The sequence below is a fragment of the Lissotriton vulgaris genome, chromosome 9 (assembly GCF_964263255.1).
Source record: "Lissotriton vulgaris chromosome 9, aLisVul1.2, whole genome shotgun sequence".
Classification (NCBI taxonomy): domain Eukaryota; kingdom Metazoa; phylum Chordata; class Amphibia; order Caudata; family Salamandridae; genus Lissotriton; species Lissotriton vulgaris.
Genome location: NC_141697.1, coordinates 670,918,215 through 670,942,405, shown reverse-complemented (window position 1 = coordinate 670,942,405; position 24,191 = coordinate 670,918,215). Strand labels below are relative to the sequence as shown.

General features: G+C 44.0%; 1 protein-coding gene across 2 annotated transcripts in view; it reads left to right on the top strand.

Moving 5' to 3' along the window:
- EXOC3L2 (exocyst complex component 3 like 2) overlaps positions 1-24,191 on the top strand; it is a 465,790-nt gene that overhangs the window by 74,207 nt on the left and 367,392 nt on the right. The gene's annotated exons all lie outside the window — the stretch shown is intronic.

The following is a 24,191-nucleotide window of genomic DNA, read 5'->3' as shown; positions in this document are numbered from 1 at the left end:
CCCGTTAGTATCCTGTTTGTTTGCATTCAGTTGTGAGACTTCCATTCACCATACTCATACATGCCAAACATACCAACCCATTTGGTCACTCTGTTAGTATTTCTTTAGTATAGTACTATTTAGAACTCAATGAAGGTAAGGAGGCAGGTGGATTTTGTAGCCAAACTTTCATCAAATGTCTCTTGCCGGCTGTGAGCCTATTTGGTTCCTCCTTTCCCCGCATCCTAGATTCTATTATACAAGGTACAACATTACAGCCTATTAAATCAAACACAAGAGAGATTTGCCTAGGATCACAGAATTTGGTCAAGCTGGGATTGATCCCAGGTTTTCTGCTTTTACATTGTTAATTTTCATCAATTAGATGGGAATAGCTTTATTTATCCTATTTCTCCTGTTTTACCTCAAAGGTTATGCTTTGTCTTTAATTCTTGGCACATGAGGTTGGAGCGTGGGTGGTGGGCAAATGCAGCAACTGTGCACTTTTCACTTCTAATAAAGACTGCCTTGCATAATCCTGCTTGCTCCTCCAGGACCCAAACATTTCAGTTTTGTGCAAAAGTATTTAAATCTGTCACACCACAACAAAAAATTATTTCCAAACATTTGAAATTGGGTTCTCTATTTACCAGTTCCAATCACTAAATGTTGAAGATCTGTTTTCCTGGAAAGGAAGGCAAGTTACATTTTTATAACTCTGGAAATTAGAGAGCGCTGGATATGATTGTGTTAAACTTTGCCTTCTCACACCTACCTATTGCAGCGATGTTGCTAAGTTTGCAATGTACTGTATTAAAACACAAAAATACAGCTTAGCTTTGTTGTTATGATGCTCTTAGGTCTGGAAGACTGATGTAATTCAGAGCTATGCTGTCTATGAAATGAAAGATCATATGGGCTTACCTAGGGCTGGCTCCTTCAGTATGAGGTTACAGTGAATGGGCAATTCCACAGGCAGGGCAAGTAGGCCATCTCTGGTGCACCATGGTGGCAGTGTAACATGTCTAAGATTGTTTTTTTGCATATGTCACCCTAAGTGGGAAGGATATGCCCAAACGTGGGTCCCGTGCTCACTACACCACTGGATTCAAGCTAGCCTGGCTGATGAAGGGTGATACCCTGAAACCGGCCCCAGGATGCTTGTTTCCAGTCCAGGGAGGACCTAGCTTGGTAGTACGACTGGACTGGTCCCACAAGGAACAGGGTCAAGACTGATTTGCATATGGCTGGGTCCAAACTGGAGTGGTGTGGTGAGCAAAAGAATGATGGATTTAACCCAGATCCTTGTGACTGGGGGTGAATGTTTGCATTGTCCAGCATTCGTCCATCAATTGTTTCTTTTGCATAAGATATGCAATTGTCTTATTAGTGAGCGAAGTCTACTGTAGAGTCTGATTACTGCCCATAGTCTGTGGTGTCTCTTGCTTGTTCCTACATCTCTCCACTTGGGTAGTTTTTCTATGCTAACTAGTCATATTTCCTTCAGAAGGACAACATTTTCTTGAAAGTGCTAGTAAGGACTGGAATCGCATGTGCCTTTTTCTTGTGAGTTACCTTTGTCACCATCTCCATTTTATCCTTGGATACTGTGCACATTACACTTATTTTGATGTGAAGCGGATACCTCTTACATTGAAATTTATGGTCCATTCTTTGTGTGGACATTCTGATGGTACTGATTCCAGGGTGAGCTTACTAACTAGAGAACCTCAGGAACCACAACAGTCTACGCAATTAACAAACACAAGCGGAGTAGAAAGCACGTCGCCCAAGTATGATTCAGATAGAACAGAAATATCTACACGATATGCGAGAAACAACATAGATAGTCATCAGAGGGAAGAAGCGACAACTTTCCTCAATCACGGAGCATCTCCGACGATTAGGCTACTCTCTGAAAACCAGAAAATAACAGATATGGAAGACTCCACTCCAGCCATACCCCACTCTACTCCAGCTCAAAAGACATCTAGAACCACCTAATAACTTGCAGAACGTGAATGATCTAACAGCCCACTACACTTCATCAATAACGAATATAGTTAACGCCACCATGCCACTAAAACTAAAAAGAGTTACAGAGAAGGTTAAAAACCCATGGTTTAATGAGGAAAGATGGAAATTGAGACTGGCAGAAAGAAAATGGATGCAACACCCATCATCCCCCAAACTGAAATCCCTCAGAAAAACCATAAAAGAAGACAACAAAAAGATCCTCAACACCAAAAAGGAATTTATTAGATCAGAACTGGATAGCGCCAAAAACCACGGAATCTATTCGAGATATTCAAACAACAATCCAATAAATTGGCCAAATCGGCCCAAGAAATCACAAAAACGCAACTAAGTTGTGAAGAATTCTCAACATTCTTCACCGACAAAGCCAACAGGTTGGAAATTGAGCTCAGGAATGCAGCGAATAACCTAGTCAACCAAACACCCTCATCGAGCAATACCTACTCTAAAACTAATGATGATAGGGCAAAAAACAAGGCACATTGGGATACATTCAAGTTATTGGACCAGAATACCATCGCCAAAACGCTATTAGATATCAAACCTAATAACCACTATAAGGACCCACTCCCATCAAAATGCCTGAAAGAAATCAACCATATCGTGATTCATATATGGACGAAAATGATAAACGCCTCTCTTTCCCAAGGGATACTCCCAGAATGCCTAAAAACAGGCCAAGTCGTCCCCATCATCAAAAAACCTACAGCGGACCCGGCAGAACCAAATAACTTTCGGCCGGTAACCAACATTCCTGTACTTGCTTAACTAATAGAGAAATGTGTACAAAAACAACTGAGCCAACACATAGCCAATTTCTCGCTACTGGACGACTGCTTCAGAACAGAACACAACACGGAAACAGCGATCCTACATATTGTCGATGATGCTCTACAGGCCCAAGACTACAATAGATCATGTCTACTCATCCTCCTAGACCTGTCATCTGCATTTGACACCGTAAATTATGTAAAATTACTGAACAGGCTTCATGACAGGATGGGAATATCGGGTAATGTGCTGAAATGGTTTGAATCCTTCATCCAAAATAGAGCGCAAAGATTCTTGGTCAACCAATCACTTTCACCGTCATGCCCTAACTCGATTGGAGTCCCTCAAGATCTACATTATCTCCATCACTGTTTAACCTGTATGTCGAACCTCTTACAGAAATTCTCAGAAACTCCAAAATATCCTTTCACATGTACGCGGATGACACGCAGATGTACCTCAAGATTGCGTCTTTGGAAGACATCAGGTTAATGAATGAGGCCTTAAAAATGTCATTACAATGGCAATGGGAGTTAGAAGTACAACGGGCGCATAGGTTCCCACTGCTAAACAAAAAGAAGAAAGATGGTAGACAGGATAACTTGCCCAGAGCTATGTTAGTTTTTTGTGGTAACTATTTGGCAAGACAAGAAATAATTGAAAAGGCCAGACCAGACGCTAAAGAAACGGCACAGGGAGTAACCTTCTTCGCCCGTCCCGATTTTTGCAATGTCACGGTAGAGAGACGGTGGCGGCTTAGACAAATGATAACACCTTTTCAACAACAAGGGGCAGAGGCTTATTTAATGTTTCCTGCAAAGCTGAAGACTATCATAGGCGGTCATACTAGGATGTTTTTCTCTGAAGTAAAGGCCAGAGAATACTTAACATAAAATAACTTACCGAGAAAAACAAGGGAAGAGGAAACAGATAATTGTTCAGATGGTTAGGTGTACATTAACGCCAGGATAGAGATGTAGCACAGGGTGTCAGGGCAGCAGAAAGGGAGGGTAGTGAAAATTGAATGAATAGAAGGAGGGAGAGGGAGGCGACTTTACCTCACACAGCAGTCGCATATAGGTCATGTGTGACCTATTTGCCTGTGAAAGGGGGGGTGGGAGACCTGGGGGAGGGTTGCGGGGAATGAGGGAGTACAGAGGGGGGGAAAGGGGGAGGCTGGAATTTGGAGAAAAATAGCACAAAAAGTGAAAAAGGAAACAATAGAGAGAAGGATGTATCACTAAGAGCTTTCATGGATAGAATGAAAATAGTACGATACTCGAGATGGGAAAACCTAGAAAACCTAGAAAAATGTAAATGGCCTTAAGGATTATTTCTATAAATGTATGTGGTTTGAATAATGGAGATAAAAGACAGAAAGTCGCTGCCATGCTAAGAACGCTCAGATTAGAGATAATGTGCCTGCAGGAGACACACATTTCAGGAAAGGAAAAATTCCTGTTGGAACAAATGGGGTTTGACATTCTTGCCTATACAAGTCAAGAAACGAGAACAAGAGGGGTGGCGATATTAGCTAAAAAAGGGGCTGTTAAACTCAAAAGGAAGAAAGAGGATCAAGAGGGAAGATGAGCAATTGTGGAGGTGGAAACACAAGCTGGATGTTATACAATGGTATCAGTTTATGCCTCTAATGACGATGAACCAGAAATTTTTGAATTGCTAGATGTAGAACTCGCATTATGGCCTGAACCTATAATATGTTGTGGAGAGGGTCTGGTTCGCGCTATAGAAAACTCTTTAAATAAATAAATAAATAAATAAAATTGTTAAATCTGAAGGCAGTTTAGAGATAGTTACATTAGAGATGTCTGCTGCTAAAAGTGGGCGGCAGTGTTTCATTTGTAAAAAAATAAATGCAGAGTCCCTAACTTTTTCTTTGGGTTCTAATGCTTAATGTCAGGTTTGCCATAATCTTTTTCTTTCCTACCCTAAAATTGCTTATTCTTGCCGGTTGTGTTTTCACCCCCTTTTCTTCCTTCAATATTGTTTATTTATCTCTCTCCTTTCTGTCTTTCTTTCTTGCTTTTGGTCATGGTCTGTTGGTGTAAAATGAGCCCCAATCGCCTAAAATGAGCCCAGGTGGGTAAGGTTGAGTAAGAATACTTTGCGTTGGAGAGTGGTCTCCTCTCCAGACACTGCAGGCAGCTAAAGCAATAGCATCTACGTAGAAATATGCTGCATATGGAATATGTTGACTGGATGAATAGGCTGGTGGTAGAGTTAGTTTGTTCCATCCTTGGGTAAAGGAAGCTTTACGCTGACAAAAGGCAACATTGTTATATGTGTAGCTTACAAAAGTGTGAATCTTATGCCTAAATGTAAATGTAAATGTGGTGTATTTGTATAGCGCGAACAGTGACCCGGAGGCATCCCGGCGCTTGTACTCCTACCACAAGGGAACCCCTCCTGGCTTTTTCCTTGTGGGGTGTCCACTCCTGGGCATCCCATGGTGAAACCAGGCATCCCTTGTGTATCAGGGGGCCTTTGTGGAGACTAAGCAAGCTATTGCCCAGAGTTGCAGCGTGGGACCCATGCTTAGAATCGGCACTGAGGCGAGAATATCCGGTCAGAGGAATTTAAGCCCGAATCCTCCGAGGCGGGAATCGAACCCTGGTCCCTGGCCAGCGTTCTGCATCAAGGTCTGCCGCTCTAAGCATTGAGCCACACTTCTCCACATCAAATATCAAACATAAATCAGGAGGGTTTGCATGTATACTCGAAATGCACTCAAATGTACTCATGATAGACTTGTTAAACATATATATGAGAGCTTAAGATCTGATGTCACTTCTTGTGATGCCACTTCTGTGGTCTCAATTCCTGTGATGCCACATGTGATGTCATGCGCCGTGATGTCACTTGCATCCTACATAATCAAAAGAGAATGGACACTTGTAACTACGTTACAGTAGATTAATTGGATCACCCTCATAAATGCTATGTATACTTTGCGGTTTATATCGTTTTTCCGCCCCACATACGCATTAAGGCATTATCATTGGGTGTCCCAAATTTGTGCTGTATGCCAGCCTCAAGCCTGAGGCAACCTCTGGTGTAGCGTAGTAGTGTCCAGACATATGTATATACCCCCGAGAGAAGAAGGTTAAATTTACGTAAAACAAGCTTTCACCTGGTTTGAACTTTAATTGCCAGGGATGAAATTTTGTTGTTAAAAACAAAGGGTATAATCACAGATCGTGTTACTGGATCTTTTTATATCACTTTAGACAAGGTCAACATGTTTCTGCCTCATCTCGCCCAGCCGGGTCCAAGGGGCATTCGTCAGGACAAACAAACAGAATTAAAAATGTTTCACACAATTTGTGCGGTATATAGTAGTTTTTTGTTACCACTCTGTTTCTAAGTAGGTATGATGCACCTGTAATCAAGAGAAACACAAAGAAGTATGGGGGTACACATTCAGCACTCATCAGTAACTCTCTATTTGAGGTATACAGAGACAAAAATGCATAATTCTTGCATCAGTTAAGAATTCATGAGAACAGTCCATATGAAGACCGTCATGTTTTGCTAAAAACTGAGGTAACATTAGAAGTAACTCGGTGACATTGTTGATCAATACTTATCATCTATGGAGGTAAGGATTGTACTATATCCCCATGCTCTGTTTCATTATTAATCACGATAATTTGATTATAGGTTGTGATTAGGCCTTATGACTTTATAATTCGAAACACGCTGTTAAAAACTCAGTGTTAACTCTTAGTTTTTGGCTTCGTTATTTATGCTGTTAGGGTTCAGGACTTTTAGATATGAGTATAATTACCTTTGGTAGATTATTACCACGTCTCAACAGGAGCACAGGACTCTCTGGTCCTAAGCTGAAAGGAAAAAGTATGTAAAGCGGGTTTTTACTTTACCATACTCATCACAAAAAACCGCTTTCAGATGATAGTTGCCGATAACCTCACCCGCACTTCGGAACTTCTCCACGTCTGGTGCTGGCTCTGCCCCTGGACGCGGAGGTGCGTTTCCGGCTTTCTTTTATTTTGATCGTGTTGCGATGATTAGAACTAGAAAGGGGACTACGGGAGTTTCTTAACGTTTTCCCAGTTGTTGCCAGAATTCTACTTTATTCTCAAGTTAAACGGCCAACAGTTATTTCTTTTATTATATTTACAACAAGATTCTACTCAAAGCATTGTTTAGTCGAGTAGATTGCCAATATGGATATTTCTCGCTTTTTGGGTTAGTTAGCATCCTTTGATCTGGTGTATTTTTCACCTTATGATCAAAGGAAAAGGAGCATTCTTATCTCTTTCAGCTTCGCTTATGTTCACATTTCTACAGTTTTTGTGTCATAGACACTAGGGACAACTTTCTTTTATTTTTATTGTGTTGCGATGGATAGAACTAGAAAGGGGACTATGGGTGTTTCTTAACGTGTTCCCAGTTGATACCAAATTCTGCTTTATTCTCCAGTGATTTGGCAAACAGTTATTTCTTTTATTACATTTACATCATAATCTACTGAAAGCGTAAATTAGTCGAGTATATCACTAATATGGATATTTCTCGCTTTTGCGGTTAATTAACATCCTTTGCTCTGGTGTATTGTTCATCTTGTATTCTTCATCTTGTGACAAAAGGAAAAAGAGCATTCTTGTGTCTCTCAGCTTCACTTATGTCCACATTACTACAGTTTCTGTGTTATAGACACTAAGGATAGACTCAGTTGGTTCCCTCTGCTTTGTGTTTTTTTCAGTGTCACTGTGTCCATGACATAAGGTATATGAGGGCAGATAGTGTGGGTTCTTTATAGCAAATTTTAGTAAATGAAGTTGATGTTCACACGATATGGTCTATTTTGGACATCATGATGAGTACAGATTCTGATGTTACTGTATCTGTGATGGATAATGAGAACATTCTGTTTTAATGTTTGTCTCTCATTATGCAAATTGATGCCATGGTATGTTATCATTGAGTCCATCTTGGTGTGTTTTCAACCGATTTACCCACCTTTGCTCCTTTTCAAAAAGTATTTTTTCCGCGTTTGATGTCTTAGCATGGAGCATTTCTAAAACTGTCCATCTCAGCTCTTCAGGTTTATGGCCAAATTCAATTCTTTAGCCTGATTTTACTCTTATGTTCCCCAATCCTTGTTTTTATTTTCCTGCATGTCATGCCAATATACTTTTTTTCGCAGGGGCACCATATCATGTAAATTACATTTGTGGAGCTACAGTTGGTGTGCTGTTTCTGTATCCAATGCAGTGTGTCTGTCAGCTGTAATGATTTTGTCATTGTTGTTAATTTACACACCAGACAGGTGCCACATGGATAGTGGCCAATAACTGGGGCCATTTCTGTGTTTCTTGTTTGAGTTGTTCTTTTACATTTTGCAGGTCACGTATGCACTAGGATGTCTTTTAAGTTTTGTGTCCTTTTATTTGCGAATCTTGGCTGTGGCCAATTAAATTTGCCTGTTGTTAATATTCGCCAGTTTTTTTTTACCATCTTCTGCATCGCATAGGTTGCTGGACAGTAAGTTGTGACACATGTCATGAGGTCAGGGGTGGGTTGCTTCACATTAGTTTGTAAAAGGCACTCTCTTGGTTGATATATTGCTCTTTTGCGGCATTTCGCCATTGTAGTAGATGTATAGTCCATGTTTTTCAATTTATCACTCAGTTTTTGTGCTTGTATCTTGTAGTCATTTGCCTTGCTGCAATTTCTTTTCAGCCTAAGAAACTGGCTATACGGTAGGTTATCCCGCAATGGTTTGGGATGAAAACTTTTGTATGACAAGAGACTGTTCTTTGCTGTTGGCTTATGGTATGTTTTTGTTTCAATCTGTCCATTATCAAGGTCCAGGAAGTCTATACTCGTATTGTTAGAGGTGAAGGTGAATTTCAACCATTTGTCTCTGTCATTCAGCCATTCAATGAATAGAGTTAGATCTTTGTCAATTTTCCAAATCATAAGTATGTTGTCTATATATCGTTTCCAATAAAGTATATTGGAGATGAATGGATTGGTGTCAGTCAGTACAAACCGAGTTTCGAATTTCCAGGCATAAAGACCCGCTACCGATGGAGCAAACCCACTCCCCATGGAAATTCCATGGTTTTGCAAAAACAAGGTTCCGTTATACACAAAATAATTTTCGGTTAGGGCTAGTCGGCAACATTCTAAGACAAAATGCCGAGGGGTACGATGACTCCAATCCTCCATGAACAATTTATCATCCAGCATTTTTGGGTTTCTTTTTGGGGGAGACTGGTATAAAGCGACACTACATCTAGTGTAGAGATCACCCTTGGCAGAAAGGCAGGTTGCCGCAGACATCATATTGTAGGTCATCTAAGGAAAAACTACCAGTCCCAGAAGGCCAAGCGACGCCGGGATCAGGCACAATGGGAAGAACTTACTTAAGCTCCACCCCTTGAACAAAACGGGGCTTGTCAATCCTGTTCCTGGTTCGTTCCCTGTTTGTTTGTGCATCTAGAGTTCTGCCGTGGAGATTCGTGTTCAAGCCATTTAGTCAATTCACAGACACCCGCCGCGACGACGAAGTGCCAGCGAGGTCAGAGATCAAACACCCGCCGCGACGACGAAGTGCCAGCGAGGTCAGAGATCAAACACCCGCCGCGACGACGAAGTGCCAGCGAGGTCAGATCAGCGGAGACCCAGCGCGTCCCTGTGAGTTTAACAGAGCCGCGCTTGCTTGGAAGTGCCTGCGTGGTCAGATCAGCGGAGACCCAGCGCGTCCCTGTGAGTTTAACAGAGCCGCGCTTGTTTGTAAAGATCGAGGAGAGCGGGCTCGCTCTCTTCCGCTACCTTTTTGTTTTCCTCCTTGTTATCCGTTTCAAAGCCTAGTGAAACCTTGTGCAGGTCGCACCGTTCTTATTTGTTAACTAGTTTGAATCCTTGGATATCAGGCGTGATTGCGCCTGCAGAGCCGTTGCTGCTATACTACCCCAAAAAAGGAGCATTTTGGGTCTTTCTACAAGCAGTACCTTGTCAAAAACATTTATCGTGGAAAGTATCTTCCGTGCTGGATCCTGGAGCGGAGAGTGAGTTAACTCTTCGACGCCTGTTGAACAGCTACACCAACTTCCGTATAATCTGTAGACTTCATCCACGGAGTATCCATTCACGCTAGTGGTAAGTCCCGGAACACAGGGGAAGTGGGGCTGTTCAAGGCAGTACAGAGTTACATTATCCTCTCTCTCTATCTTCTCACCCACCTCCAGGGAGGTCTTCTCAGTGAAGCCGCTGACCCTAGAACCTGAGCTGAAGAGATCAGAGAAACCCACATTCCTCCACCTTTTTTTTCCCTTGCGGCCTCCGGCTGTGCGTGCTCTAATAGCGGTGTTTGTCCCATTGCAGGGTGACGTGCAGTGGGAGGTGGCAAGGACAGTCATCCCGTCGTCCCTGCTGGGCATTGAACTCAGGTTAGTGGCGCATGCGACTTCTTGCGCTGCTTTCAATCATTACAGATTGACAAGCCCAAGAACGCTAACCAGCCCGGACGATGGATACCAATACCGTCCTCACCTCTTTGTTGGCGAGTTTCACGGAGTTACAAAACGAGGTCCAAACATCTCGTGCCGAGAATCAAGCATTATATAAGGAAGTGTCGGACTTGCGCAGAGACATGTCTGATCTTGCCCAGAAGGAGCCGAGCGCCAAACCTTTGATTCGGCCTGCCACCTTGCCCCCACCTCCTTCATTTCAACCTGGAGGAGCGTTTGCAGCCCCTTCCACGTCCACAGATGCCGCCCCTACGGTGCACATACTGCAGACCCATGGCATACCTCTAGCTCCTCCCGAAAGGTTTTACGGAGACCCTCGTAAGTTTGAGACATTCCTAAACCAATGTCGCCTTCATTTCCTCTGTAAACCCCAAATCTTTCAGGATGAATCATCCAAGACAGCCTTCGTAATGTCATACATGGGAGGAAACGCTTCCAGCTGGACCATTCCTTTGTTGGAACGGAATGATCCCGTGCTACACAATTTTGCCGATTTCTGTCTTGAATTACGGAAACTGTTTGACAGGAAGTCCCACATGTTGTCATTAGACCGGGAGTTGATGACCCTACGCCAAGGATCACAGGATCTATTATCTTATATCACGACCTTCAATCGTCTCATAGTAGAGACAGACTGGCCAGCTCAGAAACGTATCTCTCTGTTCTATCAGGGCCTTCGGGGGGAATTGAAGGACGTGTTAGCACAGGTGGTGCAATTGCCTTCTACATGTGAAGAACTTATTGATCTAACCGTACAACTGGACCACCGTTTGTTGGAACGGAGAGGGGATCGGAGCAGAGGGGACGCTAGGTACTCAAATCCTCTGCTCAGACCCCGACAAACGGGTGAGGAAAAAGCTAAGCCTCAAGAAGGGCCAGAACCCATGCAAATTGGAGGAATTCAGGGCCCCCTTACTAAGGAAGAAAAGGACCGGAGAAGAAGACTCAAATTATGTATGTATTGTGGCAAAAGTGGACATTTTATTAATGAATGTCGAGCTCGGGCTTCTACATCCGGTAAGAACACCTTTCCCAGAGCTCAGGCCACCGTGAGGATGGAGGGCCGTCGGAAAACTGAAGGTCTTGGATCAGAATGAGACCACTGATTCAAGACTCCCGTCCCCTCCGGTCTCCCCTTATGTAGCTAACACCCTTCACCCTGCAGTTGCGCACATGAATATTAATGTGTCTCTACAGGTGATAAATCAGAAACCTTTTCAGGTCGATGTCTTGTTGGATTCGGGGGCCACAGGGAACTATATTGATCAAGCTTATGCATTGAAAATGGGTATCCCCTGCGACAAGAAAACAACGCCCGAGACGGTCAAGGCAGTGGATGGATCAGTCCTGTCATCAGGGCCTGTGACTCAGCATACCCTGGCATTGTTAATGGAATACGGAGCCAATCATTACGAATACATCCAATTCGACCTCATAGACGCACCTCAATTCCGGCTCATTTTAGGTATGCCTTGGCTTACCCTACATGACCCCTCAGTATGCTGGTCAACTCGTACGGTAAGGATGACATCCAAATACTGCCACGAACATTGTCAGAACCCGGAACTTCTCCACAGTTCCTTCGAACCCTCGCCTGCTTCTTACTTAGCTGGGGCCTGCTCCATTGACAAGTTCTGCTGTGCCACGGTCTTACCATCTGAGTACCACGAATTCGCTTCCTTGTTTGACAAGAAAAAGGCTACTCATCTGCCCCCACATAGGGCATATGATTGCCGTGTGGACCTTGTTCCAGGGGCAGATCTCCCCTGCAGCAGAGTATATGCCTTAACCGAAAAGGAGACACAGTATCTAAAGACCTATATCGACGACAACTTGGCCACTGGGTTTATCAGACACTCCACTTCCCCTGTGTCTTCTCCTATGTTTTTTATTCCCAAGAAGGATTGTGAAGGGTTGCGTCAATGTATCGATTATCGAGCTATCAACAGGGTGACGATTAAAAATCGTTATCCATTGCCCTTGATACCCGTTTTAATGGACCAACTTAAGGGGGCACAGTACTTCACCAAACTCGACCTTCGAGGAGCCTACCATCTTGTGAGAGTAAAAACCGGGGATGAGTGGAAAACGGCATTCAGAACCAAATTCGGCCTATATGAATATCGTGTGATGCCGTTTGGACTCCGCAACGCCCCTGCCGCCTTCCAATTCTTTATGGATGAGGTGTTGAGGGGGTGTTTGGAGTCCTTTTGTATCGTCTACATCGATGACATTCTGGTTTATTCTGCCACTCTCCCAGAGCACATCACACATGTCAAGGAAGTATTGGAGAGGCTACAACGAAACTCTTTGTATGCGAAACTTGAGAAATGCCTTTTCCACGTCCAACAGGTGGCGTTTCTGGGCTATGTGATCGATGCCCAAGGATTTAGGATGGACATGAGAAAGGTTGAGGCCATTCTCACTTGGAAAACACCGCAGAATGTCAAATCTGTTCAGAGCTTTCTTGGCTTTGCCAATTATTATCGGCGCTTTGTTCAGGATTTTTCCAAGATAATACATCCGATCACGGCTCTTTTGCGGAAAAACGTTTTGTTCAAATGGGGGGCGGAAGCAGAAAAAGCTTTTCAAACCCTCAAGGAGAAGTTCACTCAAGCACCTATCCTTCGGCATCCAGACCCACAGCTACCTTTCATTCTCGAAACGGATGCCTCCCAACATGCTCTTGGTGGAATACTGTCACAACGTCACCCTACCACCGGGCAGCTTCATCCAGTGGCGTTCTATTCAACGAAGCTCACTCCTTGTGAAATAAACTATACCATCACGGATAAGGAGCTCCTGGCCATTGAAAGAGCATGTGAGGAGTGGAGACATTACCTCCTTGGGGCCGTGCATACCGTGGAGATCATTACGGATCTTCGCAATCTCCTGTTTTTAAAAACAGCAAAGGCCTTGACACCTCGTCAGTTGAGGTGGACCCTTTTCTTTTCTGACTTCGACTTTGTTATCAGATATAGACCTGGAACCCGGAATGGCAAGGCAGATGCTCTCTCTCGATTGGGGGAGGAAGAGACATTAAGACCGGTTGAAACCCCTTCTATACTTCAAGGCATCGAGAACGCCGAGGCATCCATTGCGTTGATCACCTCAGATGACTTTCTTGAGGACGTCAAAATCGCCCTCACTGACCTTTACATTCCCGCATGGGTCCTTGAAGAGCCAAATCATCGTTGCGAAAAGGATCAATTGGCATACCATCACCATGCTTTATACATTCCCCGAATTGAGTTGCAAAAAACAGTGATGGAATGGGCCCATGACTCAGTATTGGGAGGACACATGGGTGTGTACAAAACAATCGCTACGGTGGAACGGTCCTTTTGGTGGCCCAGTATCCGGAAGGATGTGAAGGACTACGTAAAAAACTGTGCGGTTTGTGCGCAAGGAAAATCTTGTCATGCTAAACCAGCAGGATTGTTGCACCCCTTACCTATTCCGTCCAAACCCTGGCATACTTTGTCCATGGATTTTATAGTAGAAATGCCTCCCTGTGAGAAACAAACAGTCATCTTAGTGGTAGTAGATCATCTCACCAAAATGGGACACTTCATCTCCCTACCCGGTTTGTCTACCTCCGGAGAATTAGCGAAGGTATTCTTGCAAAATATTGTACGTCTGCATGGGCTACCGAGTGTGGTGATAACAGATCGAGGTACACAATTCACCTCTCATTTTTGGAAGGCACTCTGTACCACCCTACAGATAGACGCTCGCCTATCATCCAGTTATCATCCGCAAACGGATGGTAAGACAGAACGGTTGAACCAAACCCTAGAACAATACCTTCGCTGTTTCACCCTACAAAACGCCACCGAATGGACCACCCTTCTATGGTTGGCGGAATTCGCATACAATAATGCATTACACTCCACTTTGGGATGTTCTCCTTTCTTCTGTCTGAACGGATACCACCCAAACATGCTTCCCTTTGAGTGGCCAGTTCATTCCCTCGTACCCGCCATTCAGGAACACCACGCTCATCTCCGAGCGATCTTGATAGAGGCGCGGAACAATTTGAGAACGGCTCAGGATGCCCAGAAAACTTTCGCTGACAAACGAAGGTCTCAGGAGCCCGAGTATAAGGTGGGCGACAAGGTTTGGCTCTCTACTCGTAACTTGCACTTGAAAGGAGCGAACAAATTGAAACCTAAATATATCGGTCCATATGGTATCTGCGAGGTGATAAACACTGTGGCCATGAAACTCTCTTTGCCTGTGTCTTGGTCCATACATCCGGTCTTCCATGTATCGCTTCTGCGGCCTTGCCTACCTAGTGTCCTGTTGCCAGAGCGCCCTGACCCTGTGGAAGTGGAAGGGCAAGAGGAGTATGAAGTAGGGGCCATCTTGGATTCCCGTGTAGTACGGGGTCGGGTTCAGTATCTAGTCGAGTGGAAAGGCTACGGCCCGAAGACCGCTCCTGGGAACCTATGGATCACTTGCATTGTCCCGATTTGGTTGCACTTTTTCACGAACGTTACCCCGGGAAGCCAGGACGACCGCCGGGACGGCAGTCCTCGAGAGGGGGTTCTGTAGCGATCACCCTTGGCAGAAAGGCAGGTTGCCGCAGACATCATATTGTAGGTCATCTAAGGAAAAACTACCAGTCCCAGAAGGCCAAGCGACGCCGGGATCAGGCACAATGGGAAGAACTTACTTAAGCTCCACCCCTTGAACAAAACGGGGCTTGTCAATCCTGTTCCTGGTTCGTTCCCTGTTTGTTTGTGCATCTAGAGTTCTGCCGTGGAGATTCGTGTTCAAGCCATTTAGTCAATTCACAGACACCCGCCGCGACGACGAAGTGCCAGCGAGGTCAGAGATCAAACACCCGCCGCGACGACGAAGTGCCAGCGAGGTCAGAGATCAAACACCCGCCGCGACGACGAAGTGCCAGCGAGGTCAGATCAGCGGAGACCCAGCGCGTCCCTGTGAGTTTAACAGAGCCGCGCTTGCTTGGAAGTGCCTGCGTGGTCAGATCAGCGGAGACCCAGCGCGTCCCTGTGAGTTTAACAGAGCCGCGCTTGTTTGTAAAGATCGAGGAGAGCGGGCTCGCTCTCTTCCGCTACCTTTTTGTTTCCCTCCTTGTTATCCGTTTCAAAGCCTAGTGAAACCTTGTGCAGGTCGCACCGTTCTTATTTGTTAACTAGTTTGAATCCTTGGATATCAGGCGTGATTGCGCCTGCAGAGCCGTTGCTGCTATACTACCCCCAAAAGGAGCATTTTGGGTCTTTCTACAAGCAGTACCTTGTCAAAAACATTTATCGTGGAAAGTATCTTCCGTGCTGGATCCTGGAGCGGAGAGTGAGTTAACTCTTCGACACCTGTTGAACAGCTACACCAACTTCCGTATAATCTGTAGACTTCATCCACGGAGTATCCATTCACGCTAGTGGTAAGTCCCGGAACACAGGGGAAGTGGGGCTGTTCAAGGCAGTACAGAGTTACATTATCCTCTCTCTCTATCTTCTCACCCACCTCCAGGGAGGTCTTCTCAGTGAAGCCGATGACCCTAGAACCTGAGCTGAAGAGATCAGAGAAACCCACATTCCTCCCCCTTTTTTTTCCCTTGCGGCCTCCGGCTGTGCGTGCTCTAATAGCGGTGTTTGTCCCATTGTTGGGTGACGTGCAGTGGGAGGTGGCAAGGACAGTCATCCCGTCGTCCCTGCTGGGCATTGAACTCAGGTTAGTGGCGCATGCGACTTCTTGCGTTGCTTTCAATCATTACATCTAGCCCCAGGAGTAGAATGGTTTTTGAACCAAAGCCCATTCCAGACAGTTGGTTCAGAAGGTCAGGAGTATCCTTCAAATACGTGGGTGTTTGCTGTACCAATGGTTTCAAGAATTGGTCCGCAAATTGTGACAAAGGTTCTAGAACCAATCCCGAGACTATCGGACGTCCCGGTGGTGGAGATCTATTTTTATGTGTTTTCGGAAGAGAATAAAAGAAAGGTGTTTTTGGATCCTTTGTTATTAAATAGTCTGCTTCCTTTTTAGAAATCCAGGCATTGGTTTCAGCTTCATATACCATCATAGCAATCGTATTCTGTAGTCTTGGAGTTGGATCAGTCATAATCCTGCTGTAGAATTTTGTATCAGACAGGAGGGTGAGACATTGTTGATTGTATCCTTCTTTCTCTAGGATCACTATCCCTCCCCCCTTATCTGCTGGTTTTATGACTATTTTGCCATTTTTTTGTAATTCTTCCAAAGCCTGGTGTTCTTTCTTGCTCAGATTCTGAAAAGGTTGTTTCATATTTTCACTCAAACTGTCTGCTCTTTTTAGGAGTGCTTGCTCAAAGGTTTGTATCTCTATTGGAATTGAACCACTTGGAGGGTTAAAGGTGGATTTCCTTCTCAAACTTGTGTCTCCATCATTTTCTTGGGGGGTTGCGTCTGAGAAATACGCTTTTAATTTAAGTGTTCTACAGAATTCAGCCAACTCACCTTTCAGTTTGAAAGTATCTAATGGAGGAGTGGGAACGAATCCTAGTCCTTTATTTAGAACTTTGGTTTGTTCTTCAGATAGGGTGAGATTCACAATTAGTGATTGGTTTTGCTAGTACTCGTTTTTTCTAAGGACATGCTTCGGGTCATCATGTTCCGTTGCTGATCCTGCCACGTCAGATTTTTTCGACGACCTTTTTGTTGATTTTGACCTCTCAATAAAAAAGGCTGTTGTTGGTGCAAGTTTTCTGTTCCTGGCATATGTTGGTTCATCATTTGGGGTATTGAATGCATACCTTGATTATAAGGGTTAAACCAGCCTGCATATTGAGGCATATACGGTAGAAAAAACGGCATTTGGTTCGGTCTTTGCCATCTGTTTGTTCTTCGTGGCCGTTGATAACGGTAGTTGTTTCTTTCTCTTTTCGGAGTCAGAGCATCTGAACTTCCTTCTGAGGTATCCGATGAGTTCTACCCTCCAGATTCATTATCAGAACTTGGGTCTGGTGCTTTATACTCTTCTTTAGAGTAGGGGTGCATTCTTTCTTGACTGAATCTTTTCAAGTCTTTACCTAGTTTCTGTAATATGTTCTGCATTATGAATTCCTGTGTTTCATTCATTTCCTTCTTGATTTCTTCTAACCTTTTTTTATATATAACAGGGTTTATTGCTTTTTTCAATTCATTTTCACATGCTTGGATTTTTACCAATAGGGCTTCAGATAGTCTTTTAGCCGTCTTCACTATTAGTATTAAATAATCCAATGTGCATTTCCATGAGATTGACGACCAGTCTCTTCGGAACGCCAAATCGTGTAGAAAAATCTGAGGGGCATTATTAACCCATAAGCCTCTTGGTGCTGATTTAGATCTAAGGTATTCGGTCATTACTATTCCATGAATGGCTGTTCTAATTTGTTCCCTCTTTTTTTCAGACAGGGTTTCCCAGTCATCTGTCTGAGCCAATATTTGTGTCAAGTCCGTATTTTGTAATAGCGGTTGTGCTGCAAGTATCTCATCAATATCACTCTCCGTATAGCTCAGTCCACAGTTATCTTCCATATTTTCAATCCTATGAAAATCTTCGCCACTCTCTGTTGTGGTCAAAGTGTTCTCCCGCAGCTGTGCGCTGCTTAATAACAATATGTTATGTTGATGTCCTCAGGATCGGTTTGTTGAATAGTATGCCCACCTCTAGATCGAATCAACGCCTGACTAGCCGTTATGGCACAGAGCATTGAGAGGATCAAGCGAGGGGTAAAAGAAGGAACAAATCAGGGAAGGAAAGGAAGGGGACAGCAGGGAGGGAGATCTGTAAGACACAAACAGAGCATATGTATTTGATACTGTTTTCACAATAACCAAGATCCCCTTACTTCCACCGTATGGGATATATACCTGGGATGGAAAATATAATGCTTGGAGAGGAGTAGAGGTATCTGGCAGCTTAGAATTGTTGAGGTGTAACTGTAGCAAATACAAAAGCATATAACATGTATAATACAAGCAGTTTTATCCTTCCTGAGACCTCATAGATCATGACACAGAGACCTGAGAACCTACCTATGTATCCCTCTATATATACATCACAGGGAATGAGTGTAACCATACACCTTCAGAATCCCTGTTAATAAGGAGGTAAATACAATTAGAGACACCGTAATCACAATGTTTATCTGCACACTGCCACCTCTGTATATTGCAAAAGTTCCAAAACAAAACCCCACACTGTTATTCGTAGGGATAAGGTTCACTCAGATAATGCTTCTTATCTGGTTACAATTCCTTATTTGATAGAGCCAATCCAGCAAAAGAAATCAAACGAGATCCTGTGATCCCTGTCACAATAGTAACGTATCACCAAAACCACTCCGTTGGCCGAAAACACCAACCGAGTCAATCCACAGGCTAATGTAGAACACAAACTCACGGTAACAGCCGATACCGATCCATCCACATGACACGAGGTCTCCCACAATACAGCGATCACGCTGTGCAAACACAATGGTGCAAGGCACCCTTACCCAACCAGACACGAGGAAATAATGCAGCAGTAAGGTCCACAACTCTGGAGGAATTCCCGACACTTGCCCCCATCCGCCAGCTTCCTTGAAGGACTTCCGTGTACTCGCGGAACCGCAAAGGATCACAGGAACAGTAGTTTTACCCCCAGGCATGCCGGGAAACGTAGTTCGTACCGAGTGCGATCATGGCACAATATTAATCAAGATAGGGAGGAGGAATTTTTGTCCATTCAGTTCCCCAGTTCAGTATTCCACATAATCAAAAGAGGATGGACACTTGTAACTACGTTATAGTAGATTAATTTGATCACCCTCATAAACGCTATGTATACTTTGCCATTTATATCGTTTTTCCACTCCACATACGCGTTAAGGCATTATCATTGGGTGTCGCAAATTTATGCAGTATGCCAGCCTCAAGCCTGAGGCAACCTCTGGTGTAGCCTAGTAGTGTCCAGAGATATGTATATACCCCCGAGAGGAGATACAGTTACAGTAGATTAATTTGATCACCCTCATAAACGCTATGTATACTTTGCCATTTATATCGTTTTTCCACTCCACATACGCGTTAAGGCATTATCATTGGGTGTCGCAAATTTATGCTGTATGCCAGCCTCAAGCCTGAGGCAACCTCTGGTGTAGCCTAGTAGTGTCCAGAGATATGTATATACCCCCGAGAGGAGAAGGTTAAAATTACATAAAACAGGCTTTCACCTGGTTTGAACTTTAATTGCCAGGGATGAAATTTTGTTGTTAAAAACAAAGGGTATAATCACAGATCGTGTTACTGGATCTTTTTATATCACTTAGACAAGGTCAACATGTTTCTGCCCCATCTCGCCCAGCCAGGTCTAAGGGGCATTCGTCAGGACAAACAAACAGAATTAAAAATGTTTCACACAATTTGTGCGGTATATAGTGGTTTTTTGTTACCACTCTGTTTCAAAGTAGGTATGATGCACCTGTAATCAAGAGAAACACAAAGAAGTATGGGGGTACACATTCAGCACTCATCAGTAACTCTCTATTTGAGGTATACAGAGACAAAAATGCATAATTCTTGCATCAGTTAAGAATTCATGAGAACAGTCCATATGAAGACCGTCATGTTTTGCTAAAAACGGAGGTAACATTAGAAGTAACTTAGTGACATTGTTGATCAATACTTATCATCTATGGAGGTAAGGATTGTACTATATCCCCATGCTCTGTTTCATTATTAATCATGATAACTTGATTATAGGTTGTGATTAGGTCTTATCTATACTACTATAATAAAGGAAGAACTTTGAGGCTTCGAGGCGGGTAAACTCTGGAACCACAGCGCCAATCCACACACCCGATACACCAGTGTAATCGTTAGGGTGTGCAGATGGTTATAGGCTATATAATTTTTAAAAAAAAGTTATTTAAAAAATTTACATTAAAAAAAAAGTAGTCCCTCCGAAGTAGCGCCAGCCGCGACGTGCGCGCTCACGTCAGGAGCGCGGGGAGGAGCGGCTTCCAGGAGCGCGACGAGGAGTGGCGGACATACCGCGGGGGAGGAGCGGTGATGTGAGGAGCAGCGGACAGGCGGGAGGAGCGGTGAGGTGACAAGCAGTGGACAGGCGGGAGGAGCGGTGACCAGCGGCGGTGAGGAGCGAGGAGCGGCGGACCTGTAAACTGAGGAGCGCGGGGGAGGAGCGGCAGCTGAGGTAAGGGGACCCACGGACAATGTCGGAGCAGGCGGGGGTCGGGGCAGGCGGGGGCCCGGGCTTCTGGACAATGTCGTGGCCGGCGGGGGTTGGGGAAGCCTGATTGCTCCCGGGCAAGGTCGGGACGGACTGCTAGTGACTTCATAATTCGAAACACGCTGTTAAAAACTCAGTGTTAACTCTTATTTTTTGGCTTCGTTATTTATGCTGTTAGGGTTCAGGACTTTTAGATATGAGTATAATTACCTATGGTAGATTATTACCACGTCTCAACAGGAGCATAGGACTCTCTGGTCCTAAGCTGAAAGGAAAAAGTATGTAAAGCGGGTTTTTACTTTACCGTACTCTTCCCAAAAAAACGCTTTCAGATGTTAGTTACCGATAACCTCACCCGCACTTCGGAACTTCTCCGCGTCTGGTGCTGGCTCTGCCCCTGGACGCGGAGGTGCATTTCCGGCTTTCTTTTATTTTGATTGTGTTGCGATGATTAGAACTAGAAAGGGGACTACGGGAGTTTCTTAACATTTTCCCAGTTGTTACCAGAATTCTACTTTATTCTCAAATAAAACGGCCAACAGTTATTTCTTTTATTATATTTACAACAAGAATCTACTCAAAGCATTGTTTAGTCGAGTGGATCGCCAATATGGATATTTCTCGCTTTTTGGGTTAATTAGCATCCTTTGATCGGGTGTATTTGTCACCTTATGATCAAAGGAAAAGGAGCATTCTTATCTCTTTCAGCTTTGCTTATGTTCACATTGCTACAGTTTTTGTGTCATAGACACTAGGGACAGCTTTCTTTTATTTTGATCGTGTTGCGATGGATAGAACTAGAAAGGGGACTATGGGTGTTTCTTAACGTGTTCCCAGTTGTTACCAAAATTCTGCTTTACTCTCCAGTGAATTGGCAAACAGTTATTTCTTTTATTATATTTACATCATAATCTACTCAAAGCGTAATTTAGTCGAGTATATCACTAATATGGATATTTCTCGCTTTTGCGGTTAATTAACATCCTTTGCTCTGGTGTATTCTTCATCTTGTGACAAAAGGAAAAAGAGCATTCTTGTGTCTCTCAGCTTCACTTATGTCCACATTACTACAGTTTCTGTGTCATAGACACTAAGGATAGACTCAGTTGGTTCCCTCTGCTTTGTGTTTTTTTCAGTGTCACTGTGTCCATGACATAAGGTATATGAGGACAGATAGTGTGGGTTCTTTATAGCAAATTTTAGTAAATGAAGGTGATGTTCACACAATATGGTCTATTTTGGCCATCATGATGAGTACAAATTCTGATGTTACTGTATCTTTGATGGAAAATGAGAACATTCTGTTTTAATGTTTGTCTCTCATTATGCAAATTGATGCCATGGTATGTTATCATTGAGTCCATCTTGGTGTGTTTTCAACCGATTTACCCACCTTTGCTCCTTTTCAAAAAGTATTTTTTCCGCGTTTGATGTCTTATAATGGAGCATTTCTAAAACTGTCCATCTCAGCTCTTCAGGTTTATGGCCAAATTCAATGAAATGGGAACAAAGTTTGGTTGTGTTTTTCTTTAGCTTGATGTTACTCTTATGTTCCCCAATCCTTGTTTTTATTTGTTTAACAGGTCTATCGATTATGTGGAATACTGAACTGGGGAACTGAATGGACAAAAATTCCTCCTCCCTATCTTGATTACTATTGTCACTTGCATACTGCCTAACTAGCTTAGTCCCCCACTTTTTTTAGGACTTTTGCCCTGAGGGCAACCCTTCGTCAGAAGGAGATACTACCCTTGCATATTCGCCCATAGCGTCCTACAGATGATTTATCGTCTTCTTCTCCACTATTCTGCCATGACTTGATGTAGAAAGAGTACACACGCTCCCCCAAACCCCGGCCTGTGGGGCTGAATATGTGAGCTTGCTTGGCTGCATAGGTTTCTTTTTCCTCTCAAATGCCTCCCAATTCAGACAGGTGGATTGTCCAGTTGGGATGGGGGGAGGGGAATTAGGGCTGTACTATATCCCTCCATCTGAAACACGCACTTATTTTGGTCCCTCCCAGCCAGGTCTCACTGTCCACATCACCACTTAGGGTCTGGGGTTCCATTAAGGATTCCCCTCCTTTCAGCACAGACCCCCTTGGGGAAGGCTACCCATTCTGTTGAGTTCCAAGGTGCCACGACCAGACTCATAGGGTCAAATTTGATAACCAAGACCTCCGCATTGCACCAGCTCCCTCAGACCCGTGCCAACCAAACACCTTCCATAGAGCCGCCACGGCCATGGCACCCGAACAACGCCGGAGGATCAACTGCTCCCTCGAAACTGCCACATTCCCCGGCAACTGGAAACACGCCTAAGTCAACCCCCCCTAAAGAAACCCTCCGCAGACTTGATGGACCTCAAGAATTTTAGGCCCATCTCCCTGCTTCCATTCGCAGCCAAGGTTGTAGTGTAGTTCCTACATTCCCAATAGGCTCTGCGCATTGGAGTAACATAAACAGCAGTTTAGACGTAGGACTGAGGTCGACTAGGTCTCTACTGAATATGTTAGACTTAATTATGAATGCCAGCTAGCTCAGAGGTCACTAGAAACTTTCTCGAATTAACAGAAATGAGTTAACTTTTCTGATTAGACAAGAAGGGATTAGTTTCTGACAACCGCATAAACATCAATAAACAAAAAAAGAGAGGTTCATGTCTCTCAAAAAGCCACTTGGATGGAGCCACCAGATTCAAGATATTCACACCCTATTTGGGCCCGACTGCCTACCCTTATCAACAACCCCAATATCCCTTCATGGGTTGGAACCCAGCATTCATGCCTCCTATCCATTTTCAAAATCAATTCAGGCAGCCTTTTTTAGAGAGTGGCCGGAGAGGAAGAGGCAGGAGGAGAGGCAACAACAACAACAGAGTCTCCTGGACAGAGGACGACTCAGTGTCGAACCACACGCGCAGCAATGCCCAACAACCAGGAACGAGCGGACTGTAAGTCTAGTGACCAATCTGTCCAAACGTATCCTGTCACCAATGGAGAACCAAGTTCTAGAAAAAGGCCTAGGTTTCGTCCCCACAGCAAGACCCGATAAATTTAGACTCCATTGTGAACTCGCCGGGTTCTTTCGGAAATTGAAACTAAAGGCCTTCTTTGAAGGAAAGACAGATCTAAATGAAGCAATCAGGAAAGGAGATACAGGGCTTAGACCTAACTCAACATTCATCCCTCCTCCGCACACGGTACCAGCAGCCATCACGGCTTTTGAACAGGCAGTCTTCAAGGATTTGGAGGCTAGCCAGAACCCCAAAGTATTTGGAAATTTCACCACAGCGGAATTCAGGGCACTAGAAGCTCTACAAAATGACAATTCTATAACCATAAAACCAGCCGATAAAGGTGGTGGTATTGTCATATTAAACACCAATGATTATGAAAAAACCTGTGAGGATCTTCTAAATGACAACAGGAACTATACTCAATTAATGACTGATCCCTCTCCTGATCTAACGAAAAGGATCACTGCCTTAGTCAAAAAGGCTGCAGACAATGATCACATTTCCAAAAATGAAGCAGAGTTCCTTAATACCAATGACAACATTATTCCATATTTCTACACACTGCCCAAACTACACAAGAACCGGTTACCACCACCAGGTCGCCCAATTGTATCCGGGATCGGATCAATTTTGGAACCTCT